The following is a 14,569-nucleotide window of genomic DNA, read 5'->3' as shown; positions in this document are numbered from 1 at the left end:
GTATGTATGTATATATGTGTATATGTATGCATGCGTATATGTATATGGATATATATATTTACCCAAAAAATATATGGGGGATTGGAAATGATGCAGACAATTACATTGATGGAAGCAACATTCTTTCCGCAACATTAAGCTGACCCACCTCTTTAAAAAAAAAAGAAAAAAAAGAGTTGATTCGGGTTGGGTCGACCCGGGCTTATGGTTTGTGTAACATTGTAACCTATGTTTGAGACCAATGCATGGCCATAGTTGTGTGAGTAGCACGTCTGTATCTCTCACAGAACTAGAATTAGATTCACTTTCTATGATCTTTCTCTCTGCTCTGATGGACATGAGCCTGCAACTCTCATCTCTCCAGCATTGCATAATTTTGCCACAGAGGATCAACAGCTTCTTTTAAAAAATTGCCTAGATATGGATTGTGTGTAACCCAGTAACAAGGCATAGCCTACAGTCGGGAATGCGCAGCAAATCTGTCAGTGCACAGCATGCAGACAAAACAGGCTTTTCGCAATATTTCAAATACAATTGCGGGAAAACAGGTTGGAAACCAAATGGTGCCTGCTGAAAATAGAAGACATTAATCTGTCTGCCGTAGGCTAACAAAATATTTGATCAACTTCCAAATATTGTTTTACAAAGTAAAACAAGAGTGAGATATAGGCTTTTGGCACGAACGTATTGGCCATCTCTGGCGAGTGAGCTGGGTGAGTCAGTGAAACTGAAAAGCATGTTTAGGACTATCATTTCCTCCTCGTATTGTAGCCTACAGTATGTCTCCACACACCTATTGATGAATTCAAGGTTGTTTTTATTGATCTCAGATTTTCTGTTAGTAAAAGTAATTTAGATCATTTGTGTGGTATTAAAAAAGATTCTGCCTAAGTCTCCAGTCATGTAAAATGATTTAGAATTGCATGAAATGCATTTATAAAAGGCTGTGTGTAAATGCCTGTCAGAGATATCCTTGATAGCAGGAAAGGGGTAGAGTCAAGTGCAGGAGACTGTGGTCCGTTTGAACAGATGTTTAATAATCACCGATAAATAAAGTCGCCACAAGGCAGGGTGCGCAGAATAAGACAGGAGGACAGCTCCAAAATCAAAACACACGGGACACAGCCCGGCAACCCTAATGCCTAATCCAAAAATTACACGGCGTAGCTGAAGCAGCGCAAAATGCCGACTATCACAAAGAACATGACATGAAACAATCCCGCACGAATTCCCAAACAAAAAAGACAATCTAAATACCCCCCCACTAATGACTAACAAGGAACAGGTGCGGACCTAGACAGACAAAACCAAAAGACACAGAAACGTAGATCGGCGGCAGCTAGTAGGCCGGCGGCGACGACCGCTGAGCACCGCCCGACCGGGGAGGGGCGCCACCTTCTGTGGACGCTGTGACAATGCCTCTACTCTACTGCTCTATGCCACTACACAAATGCAATGATATGCATGCAGTGCTTTATTATAAAGGTGATTTTTTTTTTCTTCTCATCCCTTCCGGTACCTCAGAGTTCCCCAGGTCACCCCCCCTCTCGTGCTCTCAGCAGCTCCTGATATCCAAATTAAACACTGTGCATTGTGCTTCGTTATTGGCAGACAAGTTTGGAAACCACCAAAACAGGCAGAAATTTCAGGCGGTCTTTTCAAACAGCTCTTACATCAAAAGGGCATAATCATAATTTTCACAATTTCAGTATTATTCCAACCTCATAGTGTGGAAATACAGTTGAAGTCGGAAGTTTACATACACTTTAGCCAAATACATTTAAACTCAGTTTTTCACAATTCCTGACATATAATCCTAGTAAAAATAGTTTTAGGCCAGTTAGGATCACCACTTTATTTTAAGAATGTGAAATGTCAGAATAATAGTATAGAGAATGATTTATTTCAGCTTTTATTTCTTTCATCACATTCCCAGTGGGTCAGAAGTTTACATGCACTCAATTAGTATTTGATAGCATTGCCTTTAAATTGTTTAACTTGGGTCAAACGTTTCGGATTGCCTTTCACAAGCTTCCCACAATAAGTTGGGTGAATTTTGGCCCATTCCTCCTGACAGAGCTGGTGTAACTGAGTCAGGTTTGTAGGCCTCCTTGCTCGCACACACTTTTTCAGTTCTGCCCACACATTTTCTATGGGATTGAGGCCAGGGCTTTGTGATGGCCACTCCAATACCTTGACTTTGTTGTCCTTAAGCCATTTTGCCACAACTTCGGAAGTATGCTTGGGGTCATTGTTCATTTGGAAGACCCATTTGTGACCAAGCTTTAACTTCCTGACTGATGTCTTGAGATGTTGCTTCAATATATCCACATCATTTTCCTTCCTCATGATGCCATCTATTTTGTGAAGTGCACCACTCCCTCCTGCAGCAAAGCACCCCCACAACATGATGCTGCCACCCCCGTGCTTCACGGTTGGGATGGTGTTCTTCGGCTTGCAAGCTTCCTCCTTTTTCCTCCAAACATAATGATGGTCATTATGGCCAAACATTTCTATTTTTGTTTCATCAGACCAGAGGACATTTCTCCAAAAAGTACGATCTTTGTCCCATGTGCAGTTGCAAACCGTAGTCTGGCTTTTTTATGGCGGTTTTGGAGCAGTGGCTTCTTCCTTGCTGAGTGGCCTTCAGGTTATGTCGACATAGGACTCGTTTTACTGTGGGTATAGATACTTTTATTCCTGTTTCCTCCAGCATCTTCACAAGGTCCTTTGCTGTTGTTCTGGGATTGATTTGCACTTTTCGCACCAAAGTACGTTCATCTCTAGGAGACAGAACGCGTCTCCTTCCTGAGTGGTATGACATCTGCGTGGTCCCATGGTGTTTATACTTGCGTACTATTGTTTGTACAGATGAACTTTGTACCTTCAGGCGTTTGAAAATTGCTCCCAAGGATGAACCAGACTTTTGGAGGTCTAGAATATTTTTTCTGAGGTCTTGGCTGATTTATTTTTTGATTTTCCCATGATGTCAAGCAAAGAGGCACTGAGTTTGAAGGTAGGTCTTGAAATACATCCACAAGTACACCTCCAATTGACTCCAATTTTCAATGGTGTGTGTACTGGGAGCGGAGTCAATATGCCAATATGCCAAAGTGCAAAACGCGCAAACGGTCACAATAATTACGTACAAACAAATAAACATACCTCGTGAAATAAAACACGGAATAAACGCACACCAGCATAGCGCGTCAAACATGACACGTAACACGAAACAATCTCACTCAAAGACATGAGGGGGAACAGAGGAATAAATACATGTAGTGTGATTGTTGAATGAAAACCAGGTGTGCAGGGAACAAGACAAAACAAATGGATAAATAAAAAATGGAGTGGCGATGGCTAGAAAGCCGGTGACGCCGAACGCCGCCCGAACAAGGAGAGGAGCCAACTTCGGCGGAAGTCGTGACAGTACCCCCCCCCCTTGATGCGCGGCTCCAGCGGTGCGCCGACACCGGCCTCGGGGACGACCCGGAGGGTGAGGCGCAGGGCGATCCGGCCGGAGACGGTGGAACTCCCGTAGCAGTTCAGGGTCCAACACATCCGCCACCGGAACCCAGCACCTCTCCTCTGGACCGTACCCCTCAAATCCTGGATGGAATGGACGGAGTACGCCGGGACCCCCTCGATGTCCAGAGGGGGCAGAGGAACCCCCGCACCTCAGACTCCTGGAGCGGACCAGCCACCACCGGCATAAGGAGAGACACATGGAATGAGGGGTTAATATGGTAATCAGGGGGAAGCTGTAACCTGTAAATACCACGTTCACTCTCCTCAGGACTTTAAATGGCCCCACAAACCGCGGGCCCAGCTTCTGGCAGGGCAGGCGGAGGGGCAGGTTTCAGGTCGAAAGCCAGACCCTGTCCCCTGGTGCGAACACCGGGGCCTCACTGCGGTGACAATCCGCGCTGGTCTTTTGGCGCAGTGCGGCCTGCTGGAGGTGACCATGGGCGGCTTCCCATGTCTCCTCCACATGCCTGAACCAATCGTCCACCACAGGAGCCTCGGTCTGACTCTGATGCCATGGTGCCAGAACCGGTGAGGTGAGGCTGATTGAGACCCCCAGACGTTCCATGAACACCATCCAGACTCTCGAAGTGAACTGGGGACCTCGATCAGACACTATATCCTCAGGCACCCCGTAGTGCCAGAAGACGTGTGTAAACAGGGCCTCCTCAGTTTGTAGGGCCGTAGGGAGACCGGGCAGAGGGAGGAGACGACAGGACTTAGAGAATCGATCCACAACGACCAGGATCGTGGTGTTTCCCTATGAGGGAGGAAGATCCGTTAGAAAATCCACCGACAGGTGTGACCAAGGCCGTTGTGGAATGCGTAAGGGATGTAGCTTACCACTGAGCAGGTGTCTAGGAGCCTTACACTGGGTGCACACCGAGCAGGAGGAAACATAAACCCTCACATCCCTAGCCAAGGTGGGCCACCAGTACTTCCCAGTCAGACAGCGCACCATCCAACCGATCCCCGGATGACCAGATGAGGGTGATGTGTGGGCCCATTAGATCAAATGGTCACAGACAGCAGACGAAACGTACCGACATCCGACGGGACACTGGAGTGGAGCGGGCTCTGTACGCAACGCCTGCTCAATGTCCGCGTAAAGCTCCCACACGACCGACGCTACCAGGCAGGAGGCCGGGAGAATGGGAGTCTGATCCATGGGCCACTCCTCTGTGTCATACAGCAGGGACAGTGCGTCTACCTTCACATTCTGGGAACCTGGTCTGTAGGACAGGGTAAACACAAAACGGGTAAAGAACATGGCCCACCTTGCCTGACGAGGATTTAGTCTCCTAGCTGCCCGGATGTACTCTAGGTTGCGGTGGTCAGTCCAGATGAGAAAAGGGTGTTTAGCCCCCTCAAGCCAATGTCTCTACGCCTTCAAAGGCTTAACCACAGCCAACAGCTCCCGGTCCCCCACATCATAGTTCCGCTCTGCCGGGCTAAGCTTCTTTGAGAAGAAAGCACAGGGGCGGAACTTCGGTGGCGTGCCCAAGCGCTGAGAGAGCACGGCTCCTATCCCAGCCTCGGACGCATCCACCTCCACTATGAACGCCAAAGAGGGATCCGGATGGGCCAGCACGGGAGTCGAGGTAAACAGAGCTCTTAGGTGCCCAAAAGCCCTGTCCACCTCAACCGATCACTGCAGACGTACAGGACCCCCCTTCAGCAGTGAGGTAATTGGAGCAGCCACCTGACCAAAACCCCAGATAAATCTCCGGTAGTAATTGGCAAACCCTAAAAATGACTGCACCTCCTTTACTGTGGTGGGAGTCGGCCAATTACGCACGGCTGCAATGCGGTCACTCTCCATCTCCACCCCTGATGTGGAAATGCGATACCCTAGGAATGAGATGGCCTGCTGAAAGAACAGGCATTTCTCAGCCTTGACGTACAGGTCATGCTCCAACAGTCGTCCAAGTACCTTGTGCACCAAGGACACATGCTCGGCGCGTGTAGCGGAGTATATCAGAATGTCATCGATATACACCACTACACTCTGCCTGTGCAGGTCCCTGAAAATCTCGTCTACAAAGGATTGGAAGACTGATGGAGCATTCATCAACCCGTGCGGCATGACGAGGTACTCATAATGCCCTGAGGTGGTAGTAAACGCCGTCTTCCACTCGTCTCCCTCCCGGATACACACCAGGTTGTACGCACTCCTGAGATACAGTTTAGTGAAGAAGCGTTCCCCGTGCATTGACTCAATCACCGTGGCGATAAGAGGTAGCGGGTAACTGTACCTCACCGTGATTTGATTGAGACCTCGATAGTCAATGCACGGGCGCAGACCTCCATCCTTCTTCTTCACAAAAAAGAAACTCAAGGAGGCGGTTGAAGTGGAGGACCGAATGTACCCCTGACGCAGGGATTTGAAGACATATGTCTCCATAGCCACCGTCTCCGCTTGCGACAGGGGATACACGTGACTCCTGGAAAGTGCAGCGTCTACCAGGAGATTTATCACACAATCCCCCCGTCGATGGGGTGGTAATTGAGTCACCTTCTTTTTACAGAAGACGAGAGCCTAATTGGCATATTCTGGGGGAATGCGCACGGTGGAGACCTGGTCTTGACTTTCCACCATGGTAGCACCAACGGAAACCCCTACACACCTCCCCGAGCACTCTCACGACCACCCCGTGAGAGCCCTCTGTTGCCAGGAAATGGTGGGCTTATGACGAGCCAACCAGGGAAGGCCTAGTACCATGGGAAACGCAGGAAATTCAATGAGGAAGAGACTGATTCTCTCCTCGTGACCCCCCTGCATCTCCATGGCCAGGGAGATGGTGGCTTCCCTGATTAGCCCGGACCCTAATGGTCGACTATCCAGAGTGTGTACCGGGAAAGGTCTAACCACAGGAATAATGGGGATCCCTAAACTAAGGGCAAACGCTCTGTCGATAAAGTTCCCAGCTGCGCATGAATCGATGAGCGCCTTATGCTGGGAATGCGGGAAAAACTCAGGAAAACAAACAGGTACAAACAGGGGGACAACAGAGGACTCTGGATGAGAGTGGTGCAGACTCACCTGGGGTGACGCCAGAGTGCCCTGCCTGCTGCCTCGACTCCCAGAGGGACCAACCCGGCACCGACCAGCAGTGTGCCCTCTGCGGCCACAGATTGTGCACGTTAAGGCCCCTCCTCCAGCCTCCCTATGCGCAGCCCCTCCCAGCTCCATGGGCACCGGAGCGGGGGTGCTGGAAGATGGAACCAACAGAGGCCCCTCTGGACGTCCGCGGGTGACCAGCAGGTTATCCAACCAGATGGACAGATCCACCAGTTGGTCAAAAGTGATGGTGGCATCCCTGCAGGCTAACTCCCGTCGACGTCCTCATGCAGGCTGCATCGGTAGTGGTCGATGAGGGCCCCATCGTTCCATCCTGCTCCGGCGACCAAGGTCCGGAATTCCAGTGCGAACTCCTGTGCGCTCCTCGTCCCGTGCCTCAAATGGTGCCGTTTCCCCGTTCTTCCTTCGGGTGGATGGTCGAAGATGGCCTGGAAGCGGCGGGTGAACTCCTCGAAGTGGTCCAACGCCGCGTCTCCTTCTCCCCATACAGCGTTTGCCCACTCCAGAGCTCTCCCCGAGAGGCATGAGACGAGGGCGGACACTCTTTCCCTTCCCGAGGGAGCTGGGTGAATGGTGGCCAGGTATAGGTCCAGTTGTAAGAGGAACCCCTGGCACTGTGCTGCCGTCCCTTCATACTCCCTGGGAAGGGAGAGACGCACCCCACTGGACCTGGATCCGGACAGGACTGGTAGTGGTAACCCCGGTTGCGCTGGTCGAGGCGCTGGAGAAACTTCCTGTCTCTCCCAGCGGTCCATGGTCTGGACAACACGATCCATCATGGCACCGAGATGATGCAGCATTGCTGAGTGTTCCTGGACGTGCTCCTCGACTCCTCTGACCGGGGTACCTGCTCCTGCTGACTCCATTGTTAGGTGTGAGATTCTGTCAATGGTGTGTGTACTGAGAGCGGAGTAAGATGCAGGAGAGCAGAGAATTGTGAACAGGCGCACACTTTATTTAGGCAGGAGAAACCAACAGACGGACGCCACTGCGTCGAAACCTCCAGCCAATATGCCAAAGTGCAAAACGCGCAAACGGTCACAATAATTATGTACAAACAAATAAACATACCTCGTGAAATAAAACACGGAATAAACGCACACCAGAATAGCGCGTCAAACATGACACGTAACACGAAACAATCTCACACAAAGACATGAGGGGGAACAGAGGAATAAATACATGTAGTGTGATTGGGGAATGAAAACCAGGTGTGCAGGGAACAAAAAACAAATGGATAAATAAAAAATGGAGCGGCGATGGCTAGAAAGCCGGTGACGTGGACCGCCGAACGCCACCCGAATAAGGAGAGGAGCCGACTTCGGCGGAAGTCGTGACACAAATGATGTCAATTAGCCTATCAGAAGCTTCTAAAGCCTTCCCCGTAGCTCAGTTGGTAGAGCATGGTGTTTGCAACGCCAGGGTTGTGGGTTCGATTCCCACGGGGGGCCAAGTACGAAAATAAAAAAAAATGTATGAAATGAAAAAAATGAAATGTATGCATTCACTACTGTAAGTCGCTCTGGATAAGAGCGTCTGCTAAATGACTAAAATGTAAATGTAAATAATTTTCTGGAATTTCCCAAGCTGTTTAAAGGCACAGTCAACTTAGTGTATGTAAACTTCTGACCCACTGGAATTGTGATACAGTAAATTATAAGTGAAATAATCTGTCTGTAAACAATTGTTGGAAAAACTACTTGTGTCATGCACAAAGTAGATGTCCTAACCGACTTGCCAAAACTATAGTTTGTTAACAAGAAATTTGTGGAGTGGTTGAAAAACAAGTTTTAATGACTCCAACATAAGTGTATGTAAACTTCCGACTTCAACTGTATATATAAACACAGCAAAATCATGTTTTTGACTGCACTGGGCCTTTAAGGAGCTTATTCCGCTGTGTCATGTTCATAGTGGCACACACTTCCTTCTCACCTGCTGTCTTCTTTAGTAAGCACCTTCTGAAGCATGCACTTTATCCACTTTTTTCCCCAGATGTAACAGCTGATTTTTCAATATAATGTCACTTTCTGTGTTTGTCCCCTGCTCTTATCCTGCCTTGTTAAGTTTACTGCAGTGATCAAGTGCAGCTATAATTATATCACAATAAATAAAACCTCCACAGAGCCCTGTGCATCATGGGTCCTGTGAGATGCATCCAATTGCATCTCACAGCTCAAAGGCTTTAGCAGAAGCAGTATGTGCTGCCCTATGTGACCTCAGTTGATTAAAGGCTTTTGTCAAAGGGAAAAAGGAGTTCACGTGTGGCTATGTTAACATGGTTGTAGATGTTTTTGTGTAAATGTAAGCTATGCATGTGCATGTCACAGAGGGTACGAGTTTGTGGTCTTTGTATGTGTGACTGTGTGAGAGTGTATGCTTTGTCCATTGCATGTGTGTGTGTGTGAGTGTGCGTGTCTGTATGCTTTGCTGTGTGTGTGTGTGTGTGTGTGTGTGTGTGTGTGTGTGTGTGTGTGTGTGTGTGTGTGTGTGTGTGTGTGTGTGTGTGTGTGTGTGTGTGTGTGTGTGTGTGTGTGTGTGTGTGTGTGTGTGTGTGTGTGTGGTGTTGGCTGTGCTCCATTGGTGTGTATAAGAGATGAAGTGGCAGGGCGGCAGAGCTGCGGTGCCCTGTGTGTGAGTCGGCCCTGCAGGCTGAGGGCACAGCACACTGACATGATGGAGCTGGCACCACAGAGAGAGAAAGAGAGAGTGAGGGGAAGAGCGAAAGAGAGAGAGAGCGGGAACTAGGAAGGGAGAGGGGGGTCGAGAGAGAGAGACGAGGGCAGGGAGAGAGAGGGGGGAAGGGGGGGGAGCGAGAGACAGAGTGGAGGAGATCTTTTCCCTTAGAATTAAATAATCTCAATGCTTTTCATAGGTGCTTTTTCTCCAATTCTGAGTTAGGGCAGTATGCAGTCATAGATTTCACTTTCATTATCTTGTTTCAGGTACTGTAACAACAGTACAGTAATTTGATCATTTGGACATGTTTTGACCCTATACATGCCTCTCCTTTAGCATCTTTCTTCTGTTTTTCTCTTAGTATATCTTCTTATGTTTGAGTGACACTCTGGGTGTCTGTTCCTCTATTTTAGTGTTCATCCAAGCTACTTATATTTCTGCAATTATCTTTACTGTACAGTTCACCTGTCATCCTATGTGTGTGTGTGTGTGTGTGTGTGTGTGTGTGTGTGTGTGTGTGTGTGTGTGTGTGTGTGTGTGTGTGTGTGTGTGTGTGTGACAATGCCACATGATCTCCTATCTCCTTAGTTACATCATGCATATCTTTAACATATGTACACTTGCATACATGAGACAGAAACGAGAGAGGGAAAAAAGGTTGGAAGATTCTCACCTAATTTTATCCTCAAACTAAACTCTCGACATGAAGTAGTATTCTAACAGACTCTGATTAACTTCTAAAAGCTAATTTGACCAGCTTTTCTTTGAAGAGTGGTTAAATCGTTTTTGCTCTCTCTCTTTCTCTCTCTCGTTCACACTTTCCAGAGCGGTTCCCTATATGAGCAAGAAAAATTGTTGTAATGAAGGAGTGTTTATGCTGCTTCTCCTTTTCAGCCCCAATGCTAATTGGTGACATTGCAGTTCAGTTTGGTCCAATTACTCGTTTCCTCTCTCTAAGTTGATTAGAAATCATCTCTCCTTCTTCTCTTGCTCAAGTTCAGCACAGAGACAATATACAAAGCTAAGTGCCTAATAAGCCTCTATCAGCTGTCCCAATTAATTCAAAATGGCTATCAACATTCTGTGCCGCTGCAACCTGAGGGATACTCCATGCAGTTTGACAAACAACAATGCTTTGTGTGCTATTCTTTGTAACTGATAGAAAGGTAAACAAATTGGGATTGTGTTATCCACTATTTGGGCTCCCTTAGAAATCAGCCTTTTGCCATTCTGTGTGCCTGGGGGAATATAATTGGTTAACAGCTTGGTACTCTATGGTGTACAGATGGAATTGTCTTTCTTTTGGTAATTTGTGGATTGAGTGTGGAGGATTGGGTATCGATCTTGTAGCTCGCTGCTGGGTGTTTGTGATATGTTCTCCAATGGTTCGGATGATTGGACGTGTTATAAACCCCTTCCCCATGTTCATGTGATCCACTATACTGAACAACTAACCCTCAGTCCCTCACTGCCGCACGTGCGCACACACACACACACACACACACACACACACACACACACACACACACACACACACACAGTACCTTCAGAAAGTATCAATACCTCTTGACTTTTTTTTGCTCACCCATCTACACAAAATACCCCGTAATGACAAAGTGAAAAGATGTTTTTAGGAATGTTTGCAAAGTTATTGAAAATGAAGTTCAGAAATATCGAATTTACATAAGTATTCAGACCCCTGAGTCAATACATGTTAGAATCACATTTGGCAGCGATTACAGCTGTGTCTTTCTGGGTAAGTCTCCAAATGCTTTACACACCTGATTGTACAAATATTGTACATTCTTTCAAAAATCTTTGTGTGGACCAAACAATTGATTCTCATGCAAAATCCTATTTTCCCTAACCCCTAACCCTAACCGTTAACCTAACTCTTAACCTTAACCCCAACTCCTAATTCTAACCCTAACCCTAATTCTGACCCTAACTGTAAACCTACACCTAAAATAGCCTTTTTTCCATGTGGGGACCAGAGAAATGTCCCCACTTGGTCAGGATAGCAAAACCAAGCCACACACACACACACACACACACACACACACACACACACACACACACACACACACACACACACACACACAATGAAACGTACACTGTATCCGTCCCACTCAGCCCTCCCATCCACCCCAAAACTGCACATGGAACTCATTGGTTTGAATCTCATTGGTTGCGGATGACTTGGCTAAAGCTATATGTGTAAGAAACCCCAATAAACCCCCTAATACCTCTTTAATAGTGACAGTTAGTCTTCTCCTCTCCCCATTAGTGCAGTAAGCCGCCCTGTTTGGGATTAATTGCAGGCTGAGTTAATAGATTTGATGTGGAATGATGGACTGTTACTGATTGGGCTTTGAAATATGGCCAAGCCAACGAGCGGTGTTGGAGGGGAGGAAGAGTCTGTTCCAAACAATCCCAGTTACACTCCTGCCAGCAATATGGAGCTACAGCCATCATAGGGTTGTGTGAGACTTTCATGATTATTTATTTATTTTCCAAAAGTTTTTAGACATTGGTGAAGAAATTGTTCATAGCTTGACGTACTGTACGGTCATATTTAATCAAACCTGTCAAACCTGCACACACATGCACCTATAGTGACAACTGTAAGTATGTACCATACTGTCAGTATATGGTTCACATCACTAACTAGGCAAATTCCTCAGTCTGATAGTTTATGTACTGTACTAGTGGTTTTCCAGAACATATGAGAAAGAGCATTTCCACAGCCTTTCAGCAGGCTTGGCTTGGAAATGTCACGCTAATTACAACTCTTTAGCCCTTTACGATGTGGTCATTGCTTCTAAGCTATTTTCTAGCTGTACACGGAGGGCGTTATGAAGATAGCGATTGTCTTGGACTTCTACACTACTTCCTGTCTTGGTGGTTTGGTTCTTTGACCTCCAGGACTTGTAAAAGCTCTGGTTGAAAGACAGGCTTTGTGTGATCTAATGTCCAAATGTCATTGGCATTGGGATCATTCTATGTGACATTGCTCTGTGTAAGATGGCCACTCTCCTTGACCCACTCCATGGGTCCAATTGATCTCATGCTATTTCCCCATATTTCATTTGGTTTACCTCCTCAGTCTTAAAGTCCATTTCATCGTATTCGGTGCTGCTAGCCCTTTGGCGGGCATTTTTGTAGTTTTCTCTAAGGTAAAAAGACATGCAGCACTCTATGCAGGCACATGGAGAAATGACAACTGTCAAGGCAACCAAATCTTCCGTAAAGTACAGTCGTGGCCAAAAGTTTTGAGAATGACACAAATATTAATTTTCACAAAGTCTGCTGCCTCAGTTTGTATGATGGCAATTTGCATATACTCCAGAATGTTATGTAGAGTGATCAGATGAATTGCAAAGTCCCTTTTTGCCATGCAAATGAACTGAATCCCCCCAAAACATTTCCACTGCATTTCAGCCCTGCCACAAAAGGACCAGCTGACGTTATGTCAGTGATTTTCTCATTAACACAAGTGTGAGTGTTGACGAGGACAAGGCTGGAGATCACTCTGTCATGCTGATTGAGTTCGAATAACAGACTGGAAGCTTCAAAAGGAGGGTGGTGCTTGGAATCATTGTTCTCCTATGTCAACCATTGTTACCTGCAACTAAACACGTGCCGTCATAATTCCTTTGCACAAAAAGGGCTTCACAGGCAAGGATATTGCTGCCAGTAAGATTGCACCTAAATCAACCATTTATCGGATCATCAAGAACTTCAAGGAGAGCGGTTCAATTGTTGTGAAGAAGGCTTCAGGGCACCCAAGAAAGTCCAGCAAGCGCCAGGACCGTCTCCAAAAGTTGATTCAGCTGCGGGGTCGGGGCACCACCAGTACAGAGCTTGCTCAGGAATGGCAGCAGGCAGGTGTGAGTGCATCTGCATGCACAGTGAGGCGAAGACTTTTGGAGGATGGCCTGGTGTCAAGAAGGGCAGCAAAGAAGCCACTTCTCTCCAGGAAAAACATCGGGGACAGACTGATATTCTGCAAAAGGTACAGGGATTGGACTGCTGAGGACTGGGGTAAAGTCATTTTCTCTGATGAATCCCCTTTCCGATTGTTTGGGGCATCCGGAAAAAAGCTTGTCCGGAGACGACAAGGTGAGCGCTACCATCAGTCCTGTGTCATGCCAACATTAAAGCATCCTGAGACCATTCATGTGTGGGGTTGCTTCTCAGCCAAGGGAGTGGGCTCGCTCACAATTTTGCCTAAGAACAGAGCCATGAATAAAGAATGGTACCAACACATCCTCCGAGAGCAACTTCTCCCAACCATCCAGGAATACTCTGGTGATGAACAATGCCTTTTCAAGCATGATGGAGCACCTTGCCATAAGGCAAAAGTGATAACTTAGTGGCTCGGGGAACAAAACATCGATATTTTGGGTCCATGGCCAGGAAACTCCCCAGACCTTAATCCCATTGAGAACCTGTGGTCAAACAAAAATCCACAAATTCTGACAAACTCCAAGCATTGATTATGCAAGAATGGGCTGCCATCAGTCAGGATGTGGCCCAGAAGTTAATTGACAGCATGCCAGGGCGGATTGCAGAGGTCTTGAAAAAGAAGGGTCAACACTGCAAATATTGACTCTTTGCATCAACTTCATGTAATTGTCAATAAAAGCCTTTGACACTTATAAAATGCTTGTAATTATACTTCAGTATTCCATAGTAACATCTGACAAAAATATCTAGACACTGAAGCGGCAAACTTTGTGAGAATTAATATTTGTGTCATTCTCAAAACTTTTGGCCACGACTGTACATTGACACATTGACAGATCTTTCGAGGAGACTATTATGCTGGCCATTCAAAACATTTCTAAAGTATTTCTAAAGTATTAATAGTGTTCACTTTAGATCAGGTACTGCAAAATGTGATTTGTAAAATGGTTTAAAAGAACACCTAATCGTATGAATAATTCATACATTTTTCAAAAGTTATAACTATCTATATAGCATTTACAAATTTACAAAACGTAGGTGTACTAATAAATAAATGGTGAGCAAACTATTTATGAATGCCTTATAAATGGTTATTACTGAACGTTATAATAAAGCGTTAACAGATTGGTCATGTGACAACTAGACCATGAAAATAGTCACTACCCCCTTGTGATGTCATGCCAGTTCTATGAATTATTAAATATTTAAAGAATAGGTTTGATTGTATGCAGCTACTTTTGTCCTTACCTCCCCATGGTACTGTTGTGAAATTATATTATATTTCATGTAAATACTAGAATGAATAGATAAAGG

The 14,569-nt window shown here is 46.4% G+C and overlaps 1 protein-coding gene across 1 annotated transcript in view; it reads left to right on the top strand.

Annotated features, from left to right (window-relative positions):
• Positions 1 to 14,569, top strand: part of LOC106607945 (attractin-like protein 1) — a 356,731-nt gene that overhangs the window by 200,066 nt on the left and 142,096 nt on the right. The window lies entirely within an intron of this gene.

This window comes from Salmo salar, chromosome ssa01 (assembly GCF_905237065.1).
Source record: "Salmo salar chromosome ssa01, Ssal_v3.1, whole genome shotgun sequence".
NCBI classification, from domain to species: Eukaryota; Metazoa; Chordata; class Actinopteri; order Salmoniformes; family Salmonidae; genus Salmo; species Salmo salar.
Note: the sequence above shows the minus strand (reverse complement) of the source record. Positions and strands in the feature narration are given on the sequence as shown.